Raw genomic sequence first — 26,712 nt, forward strand, 5'->3', positions numbered from 1 at the left:
AACAATCAACTATATTTCAGTTAAAAATTAACATGGTTTAATAACCACATTTTTCCTTTAGACATAATATGACTGAATTCTTTTCCTTCCTTTCAGATCTGTCATAAAGTCTTTATGCAAGCACAGCTTAAGTGAACTAAATGAAAACAAGAATTGCAGGACATCTGAATGTGTAAAATGTATAAAGTATCTTCATTCTCCCTAAACTCCATGTAACCACTTGTTTTCATATTCACTAAGTCTATTTTTGAACAATCTGCAGCTCTTAATAATATTATTCTTGTTGATTTATCTTTATGTATAAAAATATGGAGGACAGGCCACTAACATTTACATTACTAACTATATGGCCAAATGTCTATAACCACCAAGTTGGTTTTGTGCCTTATGGAGGATCTCAAAACTACACAATACCTGTACAACAGGATTTGATGTCAAGGCTTACTGCTATTGCTACACTACAGTGAAAGGGAGTCCTGAACAGCAGATAGGGGAATTCCAGACTTATTTGACAAATATGCAGTGATTCACAGGAAGAATAACTTGAGGAGAATGCAGATAACTTTGACATTGGTGCCTTGTTTGTATTTGCCAACTTCTCTCCCCATCCCAACGCTACCACAGCCCTTCATGGAAGATTCTTCTCACAATGTTTCCACGTGATGCTGAAGTAGAAAAACTAGAGAATAAATTAGAACTCAAAGACATGTGACCCTGGGGAAGACATTTATTATTTCTGTACCCCATTTTCATATCTATATAATAAAGATTATAATATCTGTCCCATCTACACATGGGACTGGTAGGATCATCAATTTATATAATGTTCTTTGAAACAACTTTGAAAGCTTATAACTCTCTATAAGCATATTACTAGAAGTAGTGTTCAACATACATAAAAATATTTTTCTTAGAGGATAGCTAGAGCTATTCTGCTCAAAAAGGACTCTTCATTTTCAATCCCTTTAGTATTCTCCACCATTTTTTTTAGAAAATCAGAAGCCATAATTTTTAAAAACAGGAAAAATATTTTTAATCACATGAACATGGAAGTGACTACTCATTGCCTACTCAGTAGGTGCTCTCTCTTCTCCCACTCCATTAGAACTAAGATGGTATTCGCTGTGCCCAGCTAAGACACAGTACTTCCTGTCCCATATTACAGCTCATTATAATCTTTGACTATGTCTAAAATTGTGATAGCTTACTTAGAAATTTGACTGTAAACACCAAAACAATCAGATAAGAGGGTAGAATCACCACATTTTCCTCTCTCTTCACTGTGTCTCTCTGCTAGGCTTATTTTTCTGCCTAGATGGTAAACATTTTCCAAAGTTCTCTGAGCAAAGCCATCAAATATGGAAAAACTTGAAGGGCTTTTTATTCACATTAAAGTGTTAATGGCTTAAAGTAGTTAATATATTCAATGGTTGAATTTAATATAATTCCCCAATCAAAAGTAAGGCTAGGAAAATTCAATCTCCATGAACCACGATAAAAACCTGTAATGTCTAAAACCAATAAATCAGAAACAGCTCTATGAACTGTAACAAAGGGAACAACTAAAAGATTACAAGCGCAGGATAAAGAGTGCTGGGATGGGGGTTGGGGGAGAATCCTACCATTTTTCTTAAGGGACAGATCATTTCTATGCTTTTCTAAACCTTTACGACTTTTGCTTCTTCTGGTACCATTCCAAAAAAGTCATGTGTCTATATTAAATTGATTTTAAAAAATGTTTCTGGGTAGTTATTGATCCATAGTAATATCACCAGATATTTCCAGTGGTTTCATTTTATGTCACATATACCCAAGCCTTACTATTCATTAATAAAATTCAGAGCTGTCAACCAAGGAAAGAAAATGAGAAAGCCCTTTTTTTTTTTTTTTAACATCTCAGCACATACGTTTGGATAGGGTTTTTTATTTTAACCTCATTTATCCCTTAAAATACACTAAATATTTTAGTATATTCTATCTCACCTCGTTTCCATTTGTCTTTGTTTATCTTCCTTATTCTGACTACTATCTATTTATATTTACTGAGCCTTTTGGTCCATGGCTGCTCAGTGTATTTGTTGAAGATTTGAAAGCAATGATTTGACTGTTGCTCCATTGTTCATATTATAATTTTGGTGCCATATTTTCCAACTGTGCTCAACTTGGCTTTATCTCTTGTTTGGGCAGTATCCCTCCTGAATATTTTCTTATCAGAGACTCCTTTGATTTCAAGGAAGAAAATCTTTCATTGTCTATTTCACATCTTCTGTAGAGCACTTGTTGCTCAAAGATGGTAAATGTAACAAAACATTCAATGAACAAATGGTCTTTAATGCATATATATTGCTGCTTGCCACAAAATAACTCAAAACTACACTGTAAACTTATGTAGCTTCTTCCCTTTAACAAACTTAAAGGTTGGAAGGAAGGCTAAGTTGTCTTTTCTCTGTCTACTACAGTTCAACTTGGGTGGACAAAATGGCATAATCAGTGAAGCAAGAGAATTGTTCAGGAAAAAAAAAAATCAATGTTTTGTCTCTTGGAATTGTACTTCATTCTTCCTAAATCTTCCTATGTTACCAGATGTACTGAAGCTAGTATCTAGGGAGAGAAGGTATAGTGTTGCAAGTTCTATGAAAATTTTACTGGCTCTCCCAAAAGGACATTTCTGAGATTATATAATGATCATCTTGGCAGACCACTTAACTTTCATTTAATGTGAAAGGAGAAAAAAATATAAAGCGATTCATATGTTTACAGTTGACCTTAAATATATCATTGTTAAGCCATGGGTTGTCTTCTAGAAGAGGACAAAAGGGAACACATCAATGAAATCTAAGGCCAGCCTGCATAGACATTCAATGAACCTGCAAATTTATTGCCTGAGTGTTATACTAAGCACCATAGCAGATAAGTGAATTGAATGTTATTAAATGAAGTCATGCTTTGTGTATGATTAATTGCTTGACTTGGCATTTAACATCTTTTCATTACCACATAAGCCTATTGTATTGAAAAACTAACAGTATAATATTGAATGGAAGACCTTCTTAAAATTGGTATAAAAAAGCCCTATCATATATTTATAAATATGCAGGTGGAAAACCTTTAGAGAGCTGAAATTGCCCTAATAAAATTTTTTTAAAAATTCAATCTCAGGGGCACCTGGGTGGCTCAGTTGGTTGACTCTTGATTTTAATTCAGGTCATGTTGTCTCTGTTAATGAGATAGAGCACCATGTCAGGCTCTGCACAAACAGCGGAGAACCTGCTTGGGATTCTCTCTTTCCCTCTCTCCCTGCCTCTCTCTCTCTCTCAAAATAAATAAATAAAGTTTTAAAAATTCAACCTCAGTGTATACATGGTTATGTCATTGCTAATAATTCGTAAACTTGTAACTGACCTTTTCTGTCAGTATAGTGATCATTAGGATTTTTATTCCATAAACCTGCTCTATTGTCCTACCTAGGTTTATCCTTTTGGGCCCCTGTGGCAGCAATCTCTGACCATATTTCCCATATTCTCTTGCAGTTAGGTTGACCATGTGACTAAGTTCTAACTAATGGACTATGAAGTTGTACATCCACCATGCTTTATCCCCGCCAGATGGATACAACAATGATAAGGCACTAAATAATTCCTAGTTACAAGATGGAAGAGCCTGAATCCCTAAATCATGCCACAGAGGAAAGCCATCCCCACCAGGAGCCACTCATTGGACAGCCACATGAGCAAAAAGAAATTTCTATTATGTTAAGCATTGAAAGTTTAGATTTTATGTACTTTAGCAGCTAGTTACTCCCATACAGTCACCTAAGCTAAATAGTATTCTACCTTACTAGAAGAAATACACACACCTGTATACACAAACACAAACAAACACAAATATACATACATACTTTTCTTTTTTTATATTGTTAATTCTTTTTTAGATTGTTTTTTTTATATTCTTTTTTTATATTGCTTTTTCTTTTTTTATATTGCTATATTGCTTTTTTTATATTGCTAACAATTTCACAACTGTTCTGGAATGTAATTTGGAAGTATTTATCAAAACCTTTAATTATGTACTCCCTATTCATATCTAATAATGTGATTACCTTTGACCTATTTCTAGGAATTTATCCTGAGTAAACAATCACCACTGATGTGTGCAAAGATTTAGCACCAATGATGTTCAGGGTAGCATTTTTTTTTATATTAGCAAGAAATGGTAGGCAACAAAAATATTCACACTAGTGAATGATTTAAATAAATTGAGGTATTTTAGAAAATGAATATTTGAGATAATTAAAATAGTGCTAATAACACAAATGAAAACAGCAGGTGGCAATATAACATATATAGCTTGCTCTCAATGATTTTTTTAAAAATGTGTATCTGTGTGTGTATGTGTGTGTGTGTATGTATCAGAAAAAAATCCCCAAAGGGACTGAAAGGAAATATATTACAATACTACTGGTATTTATAGACAGGTAGTGGAATTAAAGGTGATTTTAAAATTTTGCTTTTATTTCTGTATTTTCAAAATTTTCTTAAATGAACATAGGTGTGTGTGTGTGTGTGTGTGTGTGTGTGTGTGTGTATTTAATTAATTAACCTCCATAGTATCCAGGCAGTGATTCGGGCCTAACATCCACACAAACTATTCCCATCCTAACGCCTATTTCACTACACTGCAAAACCCATGCATGTCCAAGAGACCAAAGTTCATCATGGCAAATGTGTATTTTGTTTTTTTAACATCCCCCTACATCCTGCTTCTTTGTCTTTTTGTTCTCTATATTTTTTCTTACTTTATAATAAGCCTTAACCACCAAAATTCTAAAATTATTCTGGCTTATTTAAGGTTTAAACTCTTTGAACCCTAGCTTCTTCCAAATTAGACATGTTGTCTTGAGAAAGTCACTACACCTTTTGGAACTTTGTCTTTTCCCTTATTCAGTGAAAGAATTGGCAGTGTCCTCTTCTACTCCAACATGTGGTGATTTTGTGGTAATGAATTACCATACCAGACTGATCTTAAAATTCATTTAAGGTTCTTCTTCCTGCGTCTCTGTTTCCTGAACTGAAAAATACCTAGTCCTCAGACAAGGACTCCATTAAAGAGTCAAATTTGCACCTAGGGGTTTATTTTTCCTTTTTTTTTCTTTTTTCTCTTCCTCCCTCCCTCCTTTCCTTTGTCCTCATTTTTCTTCTTATAGTTATTAATATTGTCTTTGTTAATGTTATTTCTAGTCTTATTCTCCTCTTGTCTTTCTGACTCTTTATGAATGAGAAAAACTACAACCATCCCAATGTATTGATTATCCTCCCATAACTGAACTTCACCAGGAGGCTCTGTCAAGAAAAAACCTGGGAATAAAGAGTGTGCTTTTGGTAAACTTTAGGAAAGTTTATCATTCAGAATGCCTTTGAGCCAACCGTAGAGTCCCTCCAGGCCACATGGGGACTGGAAACTAGGACCCTGAACCCTGTTGCCCTGGGGAGCTGTCCTCTGGGTTTCCCCCTTCTGGTAGAGTTCAGTATCACTGAAGTTCTTGTCCTCTCTGATTTTTTTAATATTAAATATAATTTATCGTCAAATTGGTTTCCATATAACACCCAGTGTTCATCCCAACAGGTGCCCTCCTCAATGCCTATCACCCACTTTCCCCTCTCCCCCACCCCCCATCAACCCTCAGTTTGTTCTTGGTATTTAAGAGTCTCTTATGGTTTGCCTCGCTCCCTCTCTGTAACTTTTTTTTCTCCCCTACTGCTCCCCCGCACATGGTCTTCTGTTAAATGTCTTCTCTGATTTTTATTCTCTGGTCCTCACCTTTTTTCAGTCATTCTAGAGTTCATAGTAAATGCAGTCTGTGTGACCCCACTGGGAAGAGAATGGTGGGATTTAGAGCTTTGGGATCCTGGTGGCAGCAGGTTTGTTTTATTTCCTCACAGTCAAATAACTTGTGCCTCTGGGTGTAATTTAGTTCTGGAGAGGTCCTCTGAGCTCTTTTTGACAACACTATCCCTTTCAATGAGGAGAAAGAAAAAAAAAACACATTTCATCATGTATGTCAAGGTCATATTAGAAGGCTATATACTCAATACAACTACCTTCTATCAAGCACCTATCAGATGTTAAAAATCTTACACACGTTTATTCACTTACAGAAATTAAGTGAAGAATAGACATAGTCCACATTTTATAAAAGAAGAGTGGTTGAAATTTCACCAAAGGTAATGGTGAATATGCTTCAGTTTCCTAAAATGTATTATAATCGCACCTACCTCATAAGTTTCAAAGACTGCATGAGATAAGGTTTGTAAGGAAGTTTGCACATGGCAAACACTTGATAATTGTTAGCTGCTTTTTCAATTATTTTCAATTATCACAAGTAAGTGGCTAACTCTGAATCCTGTTTTCTTTTTTTCCCCTTCTTTCTGGGATTTGAATTTTAAGAAATTCCTTACCCATTATGGTGCTTACATGGGAGTGGGGGAAGACACACAATATATAAGTGAAAGTGAAAATGGTGATAGACGCTGTGGAAAAATACAAATCAGGGAAATAAATCAGGCTTTTTAGAGAGAGAGTCACAACTTTAAACAAGATAGTCAAGTTACATTAACACATAAGCATCAATTAATAATACCAAATATTAGACAGTGAAGCATTTTATATTGTATCTTGTGGGTTCTCTATTTTATTCTAAAGAAACTTTGCAGAAAATCTATTGGAAAAAAATTTTATGGAAAAGATTTCCGTAAGAGGAGTCCCTGGATGGCTCAGTCAGTTAAGCTTCCAACTCTTGATTTCAGCTCAGTCATGATCTCACAGTTCGTGGGATCAAGCTCCACAATGGGCTCTGTGCTGACAGCACGGGAACTGCTTAGAATTCTCTCTCTCCCTCTCTCTCTGCCCCTCCCCAGCTTGCACACTCACACTCTCTCTCTCTCAAAATAAATAAATAAATTTTTTTTTAAAAAAGACCTCCATAAGAATTTAAGGTATGTTCCTAAGGCACAGCATTAGTAACATTAAAAAAAAAAGGACAAATTTAGTACCACCACAAACACTAAAGAATGTTCAGAATGTATTACAAAAATAATAAACAATATTGAATGGTATTATGTAAAGAAGAGTATTGATTTCTAAAAACTCTGTCTTCCATAAAAGCAATAAGAAAAAATGGAAAGCTTGTCAGAATCATGTTCAGAACTCTGAAAATTAACAAAAGGCTTGTAAAATCCCACAGTCACACGAGAAAAATGGTTGAATCTTGGTTAAGCTTTGTGGGGTTTTAACATGCCCTAGTCTCATCTCCTGTTCTCACCTCTAAAGTAGTCTTAAGAATTAATAGCTTAGGGGCGCCTGGGTGGCTCAGTCAGTTAAGTGTCCGAGTTCGGCTCAGGTCATGATCTGCTTTGGATTGTGTCTCTCTCTTTCTCTGCCTCTGGAGCCTACTTCGGATTCTGTGTCTCCCTCCCTCTCTGCCCTCTGCTCATGCTCTGTCTGTCTCTCAAAAATAAAAAAAATAAAATAAAAAACATTAAAAAATTAAAAATAAATTAATAGCTTATATTTGAGGTAAAAACCAGCAGCCAGGGAGCTACTAGAGGATTGAAGCTCCTTCAAAGACTTACTCTCAAAGAATTGTCATTATTTGGCTAGTCTAGTGGTTCCCAAGAAGACCTCACCTGCAATGCTATTTGTATCTAACCTGACTCTGAGCTTGTCTAATGCAAAGATCACAATCTCAGAAACAACTATAGGCTACTGTATAATTTTGTGGATGCCAAAGGTAGTAGACAAGAACTGAAGCAAATCAAAGACTACCAAAAAGCTTAAAAGAAAACCTGGGAATGAGATATCCATATACCAGAGATGTGTGCATGCTCAAAAAAGAACTGAGAAGGCCCTTAAACTCACCCCTAGGTAACCTTGAGTTTCTATATAAACAAGAAATGAAGGCTAAATGTAAATGATTTAATTTAAACGTAAATGATTTAAACTATCTTATTTAAATGCAAAGATTAGCAGAATAAAAAACAACCCACATGATTTGACTATATGCTGTCTACAGAGACATACTTTAGATTCAAGGAGTCTAATAGGTTGTAAGTAAAAGTATGGATATAGATGTATATGCATACATAAGCATAACCATAAAAGAGTTGGAATGGCTATACCAATGGCAAACAAATATTTTGTTCGTTCTGAGATAAAAATAGTTACAGAAAAAGAACATTTTATATTGAAAAAAGGGTCAATCAATAAGAAATTATAACACTTGTGACCATATATGGACCTAAAAACATATATGAAGACCCAACATATATGAAGCAAAAATGATAGAATCAAAAGGACAAATAGACAATTCAAAGTTGGATCCTTCAACAACTTACTATCTATAATGGGTAAAATGACAGAAGATCAACAAAGAAATGAACAGAACTAGACTTAACCAAGGAGACTTACCAGGAATCAATGGAACACTCCACACAATAACTGTGGAATACATATTCTACTTAAACGCACATAGAACATTTTCCAGGATAGGCCATATGTGTATACCATTAAGTAAGTATCTATAAATTTTAAAAGATTGAAACTATACAAAATATATTCTCCAACACAATGGAGTAAAATTAGAAACTGATAACAAGGAAATTTGGAAACTTCACAGAAACATGAATACTAAAAAGCACATTCAAATAACCAATGATCAAAAAAAAAAACTGACAAGGGAAATTAGAAAATACTTTGATATCAATGACAATGAAAAGAGAACATACTAAAACAAATGGGGTATAGCAAAAGCAATGCTCAGAATGAAATGTATAGCTATTAATGCTTACATTAAAAGAGAAGAAAAATGTCAAATAAAACTTAACCCTCCACCTTAAGAAACTGGGGGCAGGGGGAATCAAACTAAAGCTAAAGCAATCAGAAGATAGGAAGTAATAAAATTGCAGTATAAAAACATTAAATAAAAAAGCAGAAAAACAATATAGAATATCAACAACAAAAATTAGTTATTTGAAAAAATCAAGAAAATGGGTAAACCTTTATCTAGACAGACTAAGAAGGAAAGATAGAAGACTTAAATTACTAAAATTCCTAGAAAAACACACACTACTGAAACTAATTCAAGAAAAAATTCAATGTTGAAATAGACCTAAAACAAGTTTAAAAAACATTGAGTAAGTAATCAAAAATCTACTGAACAAAGAAACGCCCAGACCCAAACAAGTTTACTGCAGATGGTACCACACATTTAAAGAAGACTTAATGCCAATTCTTCACCAACTCTTTCAAGGAAAAGAGAGAAAGAGCCACTGACCAATTCATTCTGTGGAGCTAGTATTACCTGAGTCTAAAACCAAACAAAGAAATCACAAGGAAAATAAACAACCTACAGACTAATATTCCTTAACAATAAAGATACAAAAATCCTCAGCAAATCACTAGCAAACTGAATCCAGCAGCGTATAAAGAGGATTGTATACCATGACCAGGTGCGATGTATGCCAGCAATGCAATGTTGGTTCAACACAAGAGAACCAATCAATATAACACACCTTCTAAGTCCTTATATGTAAAAGATAAAAACTGTATGATCATCTCAATTGATACAGAAAAATTACTCAACAAAATCCATTATTCTTTCACGATAAAAACACGCAACAAACCAGTAGTAGGGAGGACATCCTCAACTTGAAAAAGAGCCTTTTGAATGAAATGGTTGTTTGGGCAGACATATGCTGAACATGGACCCCAGTGGGAGGCTTAAACTGGTGAACCGTGTGATCATGACTTGAGCTGAAATCAGCAGTCAGACACTTAATCGACTGAGTCACCTAGGTGCCCCATAACCAGTAGTTTTTAAAAAGTGAAGTAATACTGAAAAAAAAAAAAAAAAAGAGTGCCAGATGGCTCAACTGTAGCTAGGGCAGACATTGTTTGGAAGAAACTTAGTTTTTGTTTTATGTCCATATGTGTGTATGTATGTGTGTGCACGTATGTCTGCGGGTGTATATGCAGCTATATTGAGTTGAAATTGAAAATGCACTTCTTACATTTTACAGTGTAAACTTACAAATAAGTTTATAAGAAAACATTGACCTGAAGCACAATGTCTCCTTCAAAATAGGTAATATATGAAAAATAAATAAATAAAAGAACCATCAAAGGCTGCTTTCTTTTTGCCTTTAAATGTTCTGCCTTTCTCACAATGCATTTGCTGGATAAAGGTAGCTGGAGTGCCAGATGTCAAGAATCCCAGGTCTCCTCTTCCAAGTTTAGAGCAGAATAAACACTCTTGTGCCTCTCTAGCAGCAGGATTCAACTTGTCTTTTGCCTTTGGCATTTTCAGGTGATCATGAAGACAAGAAATGCTGTATTCCAATAAGGACATTGTCTCTCCTCTGGCTGCTTGACAAGTGTAATTCTAATTCTAGATAGGCAGTCTGAATCACAGACTTGGCTTCTTCGATTTGTGAGTGAATCTCGCCAACACTTCCCCACTGGGCTAGTCCTTCCAACAACAAGGAACCTCCACTAAGATGAGCAGCCTTTAAATTAGCAAAGGAATGGGGTGCCTGGGTGGCGCAGTCGGTTAAGCGTCCGACTTCAGCCAGGTCACGATCTCGCGGTCCGTGAGTTCAAGCCCCGCGTCAGGCTCTGGGCTGATGGCTCAGAGCCTGGAGCCTGTTTCCGATTCTGTGTCTCCCTCTCTCTCTGCCCCTCCCCCGTTCATGCTCTGTCTCTCTCTGTCCCAAAAATAAATAAATGTTAAATAAATAAATAAATAAATAAGCAAAGGAACAATGTGAAATCATTTAAGTACATAGGTTTACTCATAAATATAGGAGGCTCTAGGGAAATGTATTTGTTTTCAAAGATACGAGATTCTATTTAACAAGTGATATTTGATACAACATAAATTTTTAAAAAAATTTTGTTAATGTTTGGAGAGAGAGTGTGTGCAAGCAAGGGAGGGGCAGAGAGAGAGAGATGGAGACAGAGAATCCAAAGCAAGCTCCAAGTTGTCAGCGCAGAGCCTGACATGGGGCTTGAACCTATGAATCATGAGATCATGACCTGAGCCAAAGTTAGATGCTTAACCAACTGAGCCACCGAGGTGCCCCAGTATGACATAAATTTTAAAATTCAATAGTTACTAAGTCTGTAGTGTAAATCACACACCTTATTATGTTAGCTAAGAAATATGCTTATGCATAATCTATGGCATCAAAAACAGACCATTTAAGTGCACAATATCTTAATATTCCATCAACCAAATCTTTAAAAACCTTGAATCAGAACTAACATTCAGAAATTAAAGTAAAGCAAAGCCTAGCTCACTATCCAAAGAGTTTAACTTTTAGAGTTTTAGAGTGGTTTGGGGACTTGCCCAAAGTTACACACTTCCATCAGTTGAGAACAAAGCTGAAAAGTAGAATCCAGCCCCCTGACTTCTCTTCCAGTGCTTCTTCTAGTTTGCTATTCTCTACATACTTCCTTAGTTTTATGAAGCTTCTTTAATGAGATCTCAGTTACTGAACCACAATTCATTCATTGAAAACAAGCTTAATTCCTACTACATGTCCAGCAGTCTTCTATGACAAAGTCCTTGCCTTCATGAAGCTCAGTTTTAGTTGAGTGATAGAATATGAATTCATAATGAAGTTTCTGCAGAGATTATAACAGTAATGGAGTATAGCTTCAGTTCTTTGGTTAATAGGAATTTATGAAATAGAAATAGAAATAGAAAATATAAACCTGCATGCAGTATGAAAGCCCCAATTCCAGCTCAACTCACATTCCTTTACTCCAGATGTTTAAACATACCTCAAAATTAAAAAACACTGAAAAAATTTAGTTTCTTCCCTGTCCTGAGGTTACTCTGTCTCCCTGAATAGAAAGATTTAGGGGAGGAAATTACATCACAGGCTATGGAATGTCTCAGACATGCTGGAGCCAAATTGCCTCTGTTCAAGATGAGTAGATTTACCTTTTTTTTTTTTAATCCTAAAAGGAAAACGAATGTTTTAATCCCTCTTTCAGGGGAAAGTTGATATGTATTGCCATTTTATAACCAAAAATATCCACTACTCCCAGGAAGCTGAAAAACGATGATTACAGACAGTGTTGTTTAAAAAAGTGGTAAGGGGTAACACCCTTTAGGAAAAAAAAAACTGGACAATTTAACTGATATAAAAAAAAAAGTCACACATGCAAAGAAGCAAGCAAACAAGCAAGCAAACAAAATAGGTTAAACAGCTTCTTCAGTCTTGAACAATTACAGAGGTAAAGTGGCACTCTATTTGTCCCGTCACCATCTCAGTGGAATGGGAGGCGGGGAGAGGGATGCCTTCCAAGAAGGCAGATGAGTGACCTAAGAACCCAGAAGCAGATGGAAACTTAAAGTTATAAGATCACAGAAACAAAGACTGTCTTACCTTTCCACAGGGATGAAATAACAGAGGCAAGAGTGGTCAATATTTTATACTGAACTGGTTAGCAAAATTCTTGAAACTGCCGAGAAAGAAAGCTTCATTCCAGCCCTAAGTCCAAAGGTATTCCCTTGGACACGAGTTACTTAAATTTGCCAAGCATGAGATTTTTCATTTACAAAATAGAAATGATATTAATAATAGCTGCCTGCCTAATACACATGGGTGCATACACAGGTACTCACCACAGTATGCAGCACAGGATTAAGCAGCCAATAACTTTTATCATTACCAATCACATCAGCAACAATAATAAAACAGATTCACAGTAAGGGGGTTGGATCATTCAAGCCACTGGAATAGCTCCTTAAAACTTCACATAACTCAAACACTCATAAGACATACAGACATTTTCCTTAAGAATAAACGTAATGTAAGAAATAACAGTCAGTACACATAAACCTGGGCCACTGTAATGCATTCCTTACCTCAGTTACTCTTTAATATACAATAAACAATTTTTAGTGTCAGGTACTCCTAGTATCTCAACATGCATGTATAAAATAAGATTTTAATAATATTTTATTACTTGCTATTTCAAATTTGTTAATTCAAATTATTGTGAAATATAACTGCACTGTTTATCCAATGGCCAGTCAATATCAGAGAGATGCTATTATAAGAAATGACACATAGGGGAGTGTGATATACAATTTCAAGATATATACTCTAAATAGAGAGGCAAACAGTAGAAACTGTAAACCCTGAAACATCTTGAATTTAAATGATTGGAATTTCTTTTACAAGTGTGAAGTCTACAAAAAGACACCTTTTATCTGCAAAGAGACCTACAGAGGAATGTAACATGATGACAAACACACCCTCCCCACAACCACTCCCAAGACACTTTGCTTTGATAAAAAACACAAAGTGCGGGAAGGGGGGAGGGAAGGGAGCAGATCCTACCAATTAAATGGGCAAAAGGCAAATTTCTCATAAAGATTTATGATTGTGCCTACAAGATTTGGATTCCTGTGCTCACATTTCTGCATCATGGAATAAGACAGAGCCCTACCTGGGGACCTCGTTTCCAGATTCCACACTTAAAGCCAGGTCTTTGATCACAGACTTGTCCAAAGATCACATGGAATGGTAAAGCGTTACTGTCACAATTTTGATGTTAGAAACTGGAAGAGTTTTAGTTTTAGTTTTAGTTTTAGTTTTGTTCTTTGGTTTTTATTGGGAGGAGGGATTTCTTTTAGCTTATGATTCAGCCTTAAATCTTCAGTTTTCCCTATTTCAGTTTACAAAATAGGATGTAAACACATAATGCACATAGTAGTGAATTATATTCATGGGATAAGATCACATAATTAAAAACATGCATAATTCTAGACAGATTATTCTCCCAGAGAAATAAATATAATGTAAGGATTAGCATTCTCAGAATACATAATCTTATAACATTATACAATATTTCTTAGAGCAGATTTTTAGATGCTTCTAAAAAAAAACTTTAAAAAATGTACAGAAAAGTTTAACAAGACAACGCATAGAGTTTCCACGTACCCCTCACTCAGTTTCCTCTATTATTAATATCTAACATTACCATGGTACATTTGCCTAAGTTAGGAAGCCAACATGAATACAACTGAACTCAAGACTTTACTCATATTCAGTAGTTTTTCTATTAATGCTCCTTTTTTTGTATTCCAAAATCCAAACCAATTTTAAGTACCTTTTAGTTATGGGAGGATTCACATTATAGTTGACCCTTGAATAACATGAATTTGAACTGCATGGGTCCACTTATATGCAGATTCTTTAAAATATACACAGTTCAGTACTGTGAATGAATTTTCTTTTCTATGATTTTCTTAATCACACTTTTTCCCTAGCTTACCTTATTGTAATACTATAGTATATAATAGATATAACATACAAAATCTGTTAATTGTTATTTTATTAAAATCTGTGTTAATTGACATTTTATACACTAAGTTTCTGGCCAACAGTAGGCTATTAGTAAGTTTTGGGGGGACTCAAAATTTATAAAGGGATTTTCAACTGCAGGGGTGGGGTCAGTAAATACACTATAAGGGTCAACTGTATTTGAAATTTGTACAAACTAATAGCATTTTTGTATCATGCTCTTTCAAGTTTGTGAGATTAAAATTGGTATGAAATACTACTGCAGTTTATCCAAAGACTTTCCATAAGGTTTAACACAAAGATGGCTGAAGACCTAACCGTTGGCAGTGACCTATGCCAGTGTTGTTCACACTAGAATGGCAAGAGGAAGGCAAGGAGTGTATTATACTGGGTTTCAGCTGAAATTTTCATTTGAAGAAAATCACTAGTAGAAAAATCCAGAGAGAGTATTAAAATAATTTAAGAAGTACTAAAAACAAGCAAACAAGCTAGAAACTAGATATGATCATGTTACAAGAAACACTCAGAAAATTGTCTAGTCAGGCACTGCTTTTTATGTAAATAGTTTAAACTTTTTACTTCAGAGAGCCCGCAAGCAAACTGTGTAGCCACATATATTGCAAAATATTCCCCATTTGCTGTTATTATTATTAAAATATAAAGAGCCCAGGAGCATCTGGGTGGCTCAGTTGGTTGAGAGTTTGACTTTGGCTCAGGTCATGGTGTCATGGCTTGTGAGTTCGAGCTCTGTATCAGGCTCTGTGCTGACAGCTCAGAGCCTAGAGCCTGTTTTAGATTCTGTGGCTCCCTCTCTCTCTGCCCCTCCTTCTCATGCTCTGTCTCTCTCTCTCTCTCTCAAAATAAATAAACATTAAAAAATTTAAAAAATAAATTAAAAATAAATGAAGAGCCCTTACAAATTAAAGGAAAAATAGACAAAAGACAGGGTCATTTTATAGCCAATAAGCATTTGAAAAATATTGAAACTCATTTTCAAAGAATGCAAATCAAACAGCAATATACTTTTTAAAAAAAGTTTATTTATTTATTTTGAGAGAGAGAGAGTGCAGGGGGTAGGGGCAGAGAGAGAGGAAGAAACAGAATCTGAAGCAGGCTCCGTACTGTCAGCGCAAAGCCCTACACAGTAGTTCTCCATCCCATGAACCATGAGCTCATGACCTGAGCCGAAATCAAGAGTGGGATGCTCAACTGACTGAGCCACCCAGGCGCCCCAGACTTCACTTCTTGACCAGAGAACTGGCAAAGAATCTGTGGTTATATTTAATCCACCACAGTCTATCCTCTGGTCACAAATTATTTATATTCTTTCCACATGCAAGAAAAAAAAAAAACAAAAACAAGTCACCACCTCCCAAGATCTCTCAAAATCTCATCCCATGGAACCACCAGACTTAAAGTTCAGTATTTCATAATCTGCATCATGTCCAATATGAGTGCAGCTCCTCCAGACCTGGAGAACTGTGAACCGTTTTCTGCCTCTCCCCAACTCTCCACTCTTCCCCACCTATCAGGAATACAATGGTGAGAAAGGGACAGGAAACCCGCAATAGACACTCCCATTCAACAACAGGGAGATAGTAGGTCTGAAATCTACCTGAACACATGCTGTTAGATCCTCCTCTCCCAGGACTTGAGGCCTAGTTGGGGCTGGAACATCCAATAGAACATTTCACCCTCCTAGACCTTCCTGGGTGATCTCTCTTCATTCAGGAGTCTGGCCCAAAGTTCTTTTTTTTTTTTTTTTTTTTTTTAATCAAAGAGAGGGAGACACAGAATCCAAAGCAGGCTCCAGGTTCTGAGCTGTCAGCACAGAGCCTGACGTGGGGCTTGAACTCACAAACCGTGAGATCATGACCTAAGCCGAAGCTGGATGCTTAACTGACTGTGCTACCCAGCCGCCCCTGGCCCAAAGTTCTTGACAGCATGGTAGCTGACTTCTCAAGGGCAAAGTGGAAACTGCCAGTTCTCTTAAAGGCTAGGCCTGACACTGGAACAGTATTATCATACCAACCTAGTAGAGCATCATCACACTTACGTAGTGTTGCCAGATTTGGCAAATAAAAACACAGGATGCCCAGTTAAATCTGAGCGTCAGATAAAAACCGAATAACTTTTTAGTATAAATATATCCCCCCCTTTTTCCTACATATTTGACAGTTTAATTTTACTGGACATCTTGTATTTTTTTTCTGGTAATCCTACTCTCACCACATTCTGAGGGTTAAAGCAAGTCGTTCAAGAGTAAGGGAAGGAGACATCACCTTTTAATGAGTGAGTGGCTTGCTCATAAAGGGAGGGAAGAAGTTAATGGTGGCTGTGTTGCAGACTACCACACTATAACAAAAGCCTCGAAAATGTGTATCAGTGCAAAACCAACGATTCTATTTGTAAGGATTGTTCTGAACATGTGATTAAAGACATGCCAAAAATTTAGCTATATGAATGTTCATTGTATAATTGCTTATAATATAATGGTGTAAATTAGGAAACAATGTAGATGTACAAAGGTAAGAAATAAATATATTCATTGAGCTCCTAATCTGTGCAAAGACACTGTGTTGAGCCCTCAGAATATACTAAACAACACAGAAAATCTCTGACTTCAGGAATCTTAGAGACTAAAGGGGCAAAATTAACACTGAACAGATAATAATATATTTGAGCAAATGACTATAAACGTGCTAATTACTATAAAAGAGAACTAATGGGTGCTGTGGAATCACCACGGGACCTATTCTACTGGAGGCTGGTTTAGGAGAAAGGACCGGAAAAAAGGGAAAAGATGAAGGAAGAGAATATCAGGCAGAGTGAATAGCAGAAGGATTCTACATGTATATATTTACATAGAAAGATGATCATGATAAACAGGTATGAGATGCTCATTAAACATTCAAGTGGAGATGCCAAATTGTATTTAGATATACAAGTTTGGGTTCTGGGAAAAGTTAGATCTGAATATACACATTTGGGAGTTATCAGCCTAGAGTCAATAGGCAGTAAAATAAGAAAATCAGGCAAATGGGTTGTCATGAAACCAAGAAAAAAGAGAGTTTCTAGGAGACAGTGGTCACTTAGGAGAAATGCCACCAAGATGCTGAGGAGGATGAAGGCAAAAATTGACCATTGCACTTGGTGACATGGGGGCCACTGAAGAAATTTCAGATATAGAGGGAAGGACAAAGATCTAACTGAAATGGATTGAGTAAAAAAAAAAAAAAAAAAAAAAAATAGGTGATGCAATGGGAAAGCCATTTATTTGAGAAGGTTGCCACAGACAGCAGAAGAATGGGGCTGCAGTTAGAAAGAAAAGGGGGTTCAAGTAGGTTTATTGGCTGATGGAAACAAACCCCATGAGGGGGAAATCAATAATTCAGGAGACAGGGGTCTATTTGTAGAAGAAAAGTCCTAGAGAAGGTAAAAGAGGATGTGATTCAGAATTCAGGGGAAGGGTTGATTTTAGCTAGGAGCAGGGACATTTCCTCCTACAGCAGCAGATGAAACCCAGAGAGTGGGTCCTGATTCAAGAGGCTGCAGAGATGCCCCGGAAAAAAGAGGAGAAAATGCCTGTTTGCTTCTATTTCACACAGAGCATTGAATCAAGGTCATCAGTAAGAAGGAAAAGGGGGAAGGGGGAGATTAAAAACCTACTCCTCAAGTGTACTTTACATCTCATGTTGATCATGCTAATTTGAAAATTATGCACGTACAGACTTTCACTTACCCAATAAACTCTACAGTTTTTCAACATCTCAAGCAAGAAAAAGAGCAAAGCTAGAGCCATTATAAATATCAAGAACAATAGTGCTCCAATCAAGATGAATTTATTGAATACTTTTATTTAAAAGTCTTAGAAGAATGTAATAATCGTATTGAAATTCATCAGTGTCTATTTAGCAATCAGGAAAATTCCTAAGTCATAGAAGGAAGCAGACACCAAAGTATTGTTCAGAGTCATGCTTATTATCAGAATAGAGATCCAATGATGTCTGCTTTAGTCACTTAACCAATGCATTAAATTGCTTCTTTCCATATTAGCAAACAGGCTAAATGAGTAATTGGATGATGCATTTATCATGACCAAAGCAGGCTGGACATGAATAGACTCATGTGAGATAAAGTCAATAAGATAAAATGCAATACACTGCTGTAAATTGCATAAACTCCCTAAATTGACATTACTAGTTGACACTCCTGGGAGTGTTTTTTCAGAAGCTATTAGAAAAAAATGAAATTTGAGAAGAGCTTTTGGGTCATCAGTGCTCTATATTTAGAATCCTCAAATAATCATAGATTCCAGCACTTTGTCACCACGAGAGAAATAAAATGGGGTTACCTCCTCTTTTCACTGTTTTTTTTCTTTTTAGTTGAATACACCAGAAGTTTCTGTGATGGAACAGATCCCATTCTAAGGCTTAAAAATAGATGTTACACTTTTCAAATGAGATTAAAGTATATTATGATAGTTAAAGCATAATAGTAATATTATTCACAATTCAATACAAATTTTTAAAAAAGCAAATATTTATTGAGCATTTATGTACCAAACACTGTTCTTTGGACCTGGTATATACATTGTCTTACATAATCTTCAAAACTCCTAAAACATCTTTATGAGCTATTGTTGACTACATTCTGCAAAAGAGAAAACTATGGTTTGCAAATGCAAAATAACAAAAACAGACTGTTACAAATATTGCAGACCTGTTCTGTGCCAAGTGTATTGGTATGTTTAGGGGATTGTGTGTAGCAAAAATTAATGAGGTCCCTAACTCCTCACCTCCTGGAGGAGACATACAGGTAAACAGATGACCAGAATTTCAATGTGGCATGATGCCACCCCAATGTAAGATGCATTCTGATTTCAGGTATGTTAAAATGTGTTTAGAATGGATACAATAGGAGCATTGTAATATATCCCATATCCAGCCACTTCACCCTATGCCCTGGTCCAAGGCAACCTCAATTATCTCTTTCCCAAATGATGACAGTAACGTCCTAACAGGTCCCCCTGTTTCTGCCCTTAACATCTCCTCCTTGTCTCTCCTAAAGCCATTCTCATTCCCCTAAAGCCATTTGACTAGGGTCATTCCTCTCTTAAGATTCCCAGAGGGGAACACTAAGCTGGCTTAGTCGATAGAACATGCAACTCTTGGTCTCCAGGTTCTGGGTGCAAGCCCCATGTTGAGCACAGAGATTACTCAAAAAAAAAAAATGGATCTCCTCTGGCATCACATGCCAGCTTCCAGCTCAAGCAGTTTGTAACTGCTAATCCCTCTGTATGCCCTACTCTTCTCCCAAGTGTCTTCAAGCCTCATTCTGAAGTTCTTCACACAATGCTGCCTTTCCACGAAGCCTCCTTTGCCTTCCCTTGTCTAAAATTGCTATCACATCCCCACCCCCGCACTCTCATGTATTCCCTATCTGCCTCCCTGCTTGATTTATTCAGTAAGTTAGCACTTGCCACTATCTAACATAGCATCTGTTTTACGTGCTCATCCCATTTACTGTCTAGAATGTGATCCAAGAGTCCAGTTCCTGGTTCAAAACCTATGGGTGATTTTTCAGGCCTGATCATAGGCGATTACAAAGGCTGTAACCTGGCAGGCTCACAGTGAAAAGCTGCCATTCCCACAGCAGACATAGTTCATAGTCAGGGCATCTGAGTCTCTGAAGGGAGATGCAGTCAGGGACCCAGGGACCCGATCCAGACATGCTCTTTCACAGATCTGAACTTCTAGCCCTGGGCCTTCATTCCTGGATTTTTCTGTATGAGGTCTTGGGCACAGATCTTGAAGGAGCTCCTGCTGAGACCATCTTATGGGGAATGGGAGAGAAGAGGATAAACCTTGAAGATGCTTTTCCCTACTCTGACTCAGTACCCACTACTGTTTCACTCTTAGCCCTCCCCAACCTTGCCATCCTTGCCTCACCCCTGCCCTACCCCAGTCCCAGAATCCACTAAACTGCCAGAGCCCCTCACTCATGTGCTTTTTTGTGAGGGAAATGAAACAGGAGAGAGTCTGCACTTTCTCCAGTTTTAAACTCTTGCTTATTAAATCAGGGATTTAAAGGCTTAACTCTGATTTTTGCCTTGCTGCTTTAAACAGCTACGCTGACCTTTCTTTTCTCTCCCAGCTCAGCAGAGCTCCTAACAGCAACACAAGGACAAGGGTCTGGAATTTGTTTTTATTCTTTTGTTTTTAATAGACCTTACTTTTTACAGCAGGTTTAAGTTCACAGCAAAATTGAGCCTCCACTCGCATGAGCCTCCCCCAAAGTAGCATTCCTCACCAGTGGTACATGTCACCCAGAGTCCATAGTTCACCTTAGGCTTCACTCTTGGTGTTGTTCATTCTATGCATTTGGACAAGTTTATAAGGACATGTATTCACCACCGTAATATCATACATAGTGGTTTCACTGCCCTAAAACTCCTCTTTGCCCTGCCTATTTCTCCCTTCCTCCCCTCAACCCCTGGCAACAGGGATCTTTTTATTGTTCTATAGTTTTGCCTTTTCCAGAATGTCATATCACTGGAATCATACAGTATTGGCTTCTTTCAAGTAGTAACATGTATTTAAGTTTTCTTCCCTTTCATGACTTGGTAGCTTATTCCTTTTTGATGCTGAAGAATATTCTATTGTCTGGATGTACTACACTTTATTTATCCACTCACCTTCTGAAGGATCTCAGTTGCTCCAAGTTTTGCCAATAATGAATAAAGCTGCCAAAAACATTCATGTACAGGTTTTTGTGTAGACATAAAATTTCAACTCCCTTGAGTAAATACCAAGGAGCATGATTGTTGGATCAAATGGTAAGTTTATGTGTAATTTTATAAGAAACAACCAAACTGTCTCCCAAAGTGACTGTACAATTTTTTCATTCCGACCAGTAACAAAATGAAAGTCCTACTCCACACACTCACCAGAATTCAGTGTTGCCATTGTTCTAAATGATGGCCATTCTAATAGGTGTGTAGTGATATCTTATTGTTTTAATTTGTATTTCCTTTATGACATATGATGTGAAGCATCTTTTCATGTGCTTGTCACCTATAAATATCCTTTACTGAGTTATCTGTTAAGGCTAACTTATTTTATCAGCTTGTTTGTTTTCTTATGTTGTTTTAAGAGTTATTTGTATACTTTGAATAATAGTCCTTTATCAGATGTGTCTTTTGCAAATACTTTCTCCCAGTCTGTAGCTTGTCTTTTCATTCCCTTGACAATATCTTTCACGGAGCAGAACTTTTTAATTTTAATGAAGTCCAGCTTATTGATTATTTCTTTCATGTTGTATCTAAAAATTCATCACCAAGATTTTTCTTTTATGTTATTGCGTAGAGTTTTATAGTTTCACATTTTATATTTAGATCAATGATCTGTTTCAAGTGAATTTTTGTGAAGGGTGTAAGTTCTGTGTCTGATTCATTGTCTTCCATGTGGATATTCAGTTGTTCTAGCACTATTTGTTGAAAAGACTATCTTTTCTCTATTGTATTGCCTCTGCTCCTTTGTTAAAGATCAGTTGACTATATTTTTGTCCGTCTACTTCTGGTCCCTCTATTCTATTCCACTCATCTATTTGTTCTTTCACCAATAACATACTGTCTGAATTACTGTGGTTTTCTAGGAAGTCTTTAAGTTGGGTAATGTCAGTCTCCTCTACTTATGCTCTCTCTCTCTCTGTATTGTGTTGGTTATTCTGGGTCCTTTGCTCTCTCTATAAACTTTAGACTCAGTTTGCTGATACCCATAAAACAACTTACTGGGATTTTATTGGGATGAACTGAATGTATAGGTCAAGGTGGGATGAACTGACATCTTGACAATATTGAGTCTTCCCATCAATGAACATGGAAGATATTTTCCATTAATTTAGTTCTTTGATTTCATTCATCAGAGTTTTTTAGTCACCCTCATATAGATCTTGTACATATTTTGTTAAATTTGTACCTAAGTATTTGATTTTGGGGGGTTCTAACGTAAATGATATTGTTTTTAACTTCAAATTCCATTTTTTCATTGTTGGTATATATAGGAAAGTGATTGACTTTTGTGTATTAACTTTGTATCCTGAGACTTTGCTATAATTGCTTATTAGTTCCAGAACGTTTTTTTTTTTTTTGGTCAATTCTTTCAAGTTTTCTACATAGACAATCATGTCATATGTGAACAAAGACAGTTTTATCTCTTCCTTCCCAACCTATATACCCTTTTTTATCCTTTGTCTTATTGTGTTAGCTAGGACTTTCAGTATGCTATTGAAAAGCAGTGGTGAAAGGGGACATCCTTGTCTTGTTCATGATCTTAGAGAGAAAGTTTCAAGTTTCTCACTATCAAGTAGGATGTTAGCTGTAGGTTTTTGTTGATGTTCTTAATCAAGTTGAGGAAGATTCCCTCTATTCCTAGATTGTTAAGAATTTTTTTTATCATGAATCAAGATTGATTTTGTCAAATGCTTTTTCTGTATCTACTAATATAATCATATGATTTTTCTCCTTTAGACTGCTGATGTGGTAGATTACATGAATTGATTTTTGAGCCAGCCCTGCATACCGAGGTTAAAAACCACTTAATTGTGTTTTATAATTCTTTTTATATACTATTGGATTCAATTTGCTAATATTTTGTTGAGAATTTTTGCATTTCTGTTCAGGAAAGATCTTGGTCTGTAGTTTTCTTGTCCTGTATATCTTTGTCTGGGTTTGGTCTTAGGTAGTGCTGGTTTCATAGGATGAGTTAGGAAGTATTCTCTCTGCTTCAATATTTTGAAAGGGATTGCAGAGAATTGTATAATTTCTTTCTTAAATGTTTGGTACAATTAACAGTGAACCCATTTGGGTCTGGTGTTTTCTGAGTGGGAAGGTTATTAATTAGTATTTCAATTTCTTTAATAGATATAGGGCTTTTCAGATCATTGGCCATTTTGTTTGTTTGTTTGGTTCTCCTGCTGTATCTCCAACACTTGGAAAAATACCTGACATGCATTAGGTACTCAGTAAATATTTTAAATAAATAATAAGAATCTATTAAATTCTTGGAATAGAATAGATTCTTGGAGTAAAAATAGATTCTTGGAATAAAAGTACTCTTTATTTAAAAATTTCATTATAGGTCATGAAGTCGAAGTATTATGTAAAATGCCAAAAAAATCATTACAATAGATTAAGGTTTGAGATAACTCAGGTATTTTTATTGCCCACAACTTTATTTCTCCTTTAAACCACAAACTTATAGCTAACAAAGTCAATATTATGTAAATGGAAAAAAAACAGAATAGATAAAATTTTGTTTGGGAAGGTAAACAGGGAGAAACACTGCGAGCTGACATTCAAAAAGAGAAGGGATGAGATCCTACATCTTAGGTCCTGGTGTTCCATTTGTCTTTAGTTCACCATCTGAAGGTCCCACACAGATGGAAACAAAATCCTACTATCTGGTATGCAGGTGGTCTTTCCTTAAGGGTTTCAAAATATCAACAGAGAGAATTCTAGAAAAAGTAAGGACATTTGGAATGTTTTAAGCTTTAACAAATTGTTATCATTGTTAATAGTTAAAGAGTTTTGTTTTCATGGTACACTTTTGTACTCTGTATGTAAGAGGGAGGAAACAAACACTGATGAACCGTAAAGCCAGACATCTCTTTCAAGAAGTTGCTGGGCTGTCCCAAGGCTCAGGCTATCTTAGTCCAGAAGAATTCAGCAGCTTCAGAGAAAGTTCTGAAAGGACCCTTATCTTCTAACCTCTGCTGCTGCAAACTGAAAGACTCTGGGATTGATGTGCCCCAAATGAAGTTTTGTGTACAATTGATGTATCAATTCCTGAAATCCCCTTCTTCTGGAAGCAGCTTCTTCCAACTCTAACTTTTTCTGAGCAAGAACAGAATAGTTTGAGAGCCTCTGACAAGACCTCTATTAGTCTACGTTCTGGGTCAGTGACAGGATCAACAATGGCCACAATTACCCTGTATCCTCTGTCTCCCTTGAAATGTGCCAGTAATTTTATGCCACCTTGAAGCATCCTCAAGTTTTCCCCAAGAGGGTTCATCCACCACTCTATTCCAGGATTTTTCTTAGTTCCTCACTGCACATTATAAATGTTTGGCTTAGTATTCTATAATGCTTTCTACCAAGCTGATAAACTAAATAATAAAAACGATGGACAAGAATGGCTTAACATATTGTCTCTCCCTGGTAAAAAGTCCTCTCTTTTCCTATAAGCGCCAAACACAACAAACTAAGTTGGCAAAGATGAACAATAAGCATCTCCTGCTTTCTACTATCCAGCCCCTAGCTGACTTCCCCAGTCCTTTCTTGCTGACTTGGATTGGAGGAATGATTGTATTGCATGCTTGAATTGACCAGTGAGTGAGAAGTCAAGAGACAGGCTGATTGTCATCCTACTAGTCGTGTGAGAATTCTAAATCTCACCTATTATAGAAGTTGAGTGGAATTTCTGGGTAGAAGATCTTGGATCCGTTTATCATTTCACTGTTTGGTACCTCGGCCAGAGAGAGGTAAGTCCTGTGGTACCTCTGCTATTGTCAGATGATTAATTTATCTCAGAAGTGACAGAAAAGGAGAGGCTGAGGGGACCTAAGCTTATCCATCTTGTAGCTAGAAACTTAGTTCACTTTATGTGCTGTATTTTTTTTTTTGGTCTTTGTTTGATTTAGCTAAAAAGAAGACATCTTAAAGACATCTTAAATAGACATTTCTCTACAGAAAATATACAAATGGCCAAAAGCATGTAAAAGAGTGCTCCAAATCATTAGTATCAGGGAAACGCAAATCAAAACCATAATGAGGTACAACTTTATACCCCTAGAATTCCTAAAATAAAAAATAAAAAAATAACCAGTCTTGGTGAGGGTGTCAAGAAATTAGAACCCTCATATACTGTTATTGTGATGATGGTTGCAAAACTCTGACTATACTAAAACCATTGGTTTGTACTTCTTAAATGAGTGAATCGTGTAGTATGTGAATTATGTCTCAATAAAGCTGTGTATAAACAAAAAGAAAGGCAGCTTATTTAAAGATTTGATGGCTGAGAATATTATTTTGCTTTTTAATTCAGAAACCCATCAAAACCTTAAAGGGGAAAAGGCAACCCACCTGTTCTGTAGGGCCAGACTCTGAACACCAAGAATGAATCTCTTAGTATTGTGGCAGCAGTTACTAGAAGAAAACTGGGCTTTTGAGAAGACATCCTAACCCTCTCCATGACATGAGAGATAATGGCCTCACTGTGTCATTTTAAGGCAAACCAGGGGCCAATGAGCTGCATTTGCATATCCACAACATTTCTATTATAATAGTCAGACCTCTAAATTCTCCAAATTAGGGATAACAATCTTTCAGAATTTGCGACTACCTATGGTGATCAGCTTGTCCTGGTTTATCTAGAACTTTATACGTTTTAACACTGAAATTCCCATGTCCTGGTAACCCACTCAGTACCAAGTACAGTAGGACCACCAGCTAGAGCAAATGGCCCATGGAAAGCTGTCATCTGTATTTATTCTTGTAATAAACAGGCCACAGTAGGAAGAAATTATTACAATTTCTTTTGCTACAGAAAATGGAGTCCCTTCTTTTCCCCTGGGGTCCTGGGCTTACTGCTGCCCTTACCAATTTTGGGAGAATGACCAGAGCACAGAAACATTTCAAGACAGAAAATCATAATTCAGGTTTAAAAGCACCAGAAAATACTTCTCACTGGTAGGATTCTTTCTCACTCACATATCAGAGCCATGCTAGAAATTCACAGTGAAATTTATAGTATAAACAGAATGCTTGCCAAAAAGCAGAAACCAAATATATCACAAATTCTACCCTGAAATTAAAACTATTGATAAAAGGTGTTCATTAATGTGAAAGCCTTTCAAGCTGCTGTGTGTTTCTCTGGCTAAAAACTTCCTAGAAGCTAATCATAGCTCTCTGAAGCATCTATTTAATAAAATTTATGAACTATACTTAAACTGAAATCTGACCTACAGAGTGAGGCAATATAACATTAAAGGATTATCATTTTATCCATCAAAACTAAACTACTTCTTTCTTCAGGGAAGAAATAACACCCGTTCATAATCAGCTACAAACATTTAGGAAAACATATCACTTCTTTCACAATGAGAAATATTAATTTTTTGAGGTTTTGGATCCTCAGAAAAAGAAAAAAAACAGCCATCTGAAAATAGGTCCAAAACAAACTTTTTGGGGAATTTTATTCAGACCCCTACATACTAAACAAAAAACTATAAAGGAAATGAGCAAAAAGTAGAAAAGTTTTATGCAGAAGAAAGAGTA

The sequence above is a fragment of the Prionailurus viverrinus genome, chromosome C1, assembly GCF_022837055.1.
Source record: "Prionailurus viverrinus isolate Anna chromosome C1, UM_Priviv_1.0, whole genome shotgun sequence".
Lineage (NCBI taxonomy): Eukaryota > Metazoa > Chordata > Mammalia > Carnivora > Felidae > Prionailurus > Prionailurus viverrinus.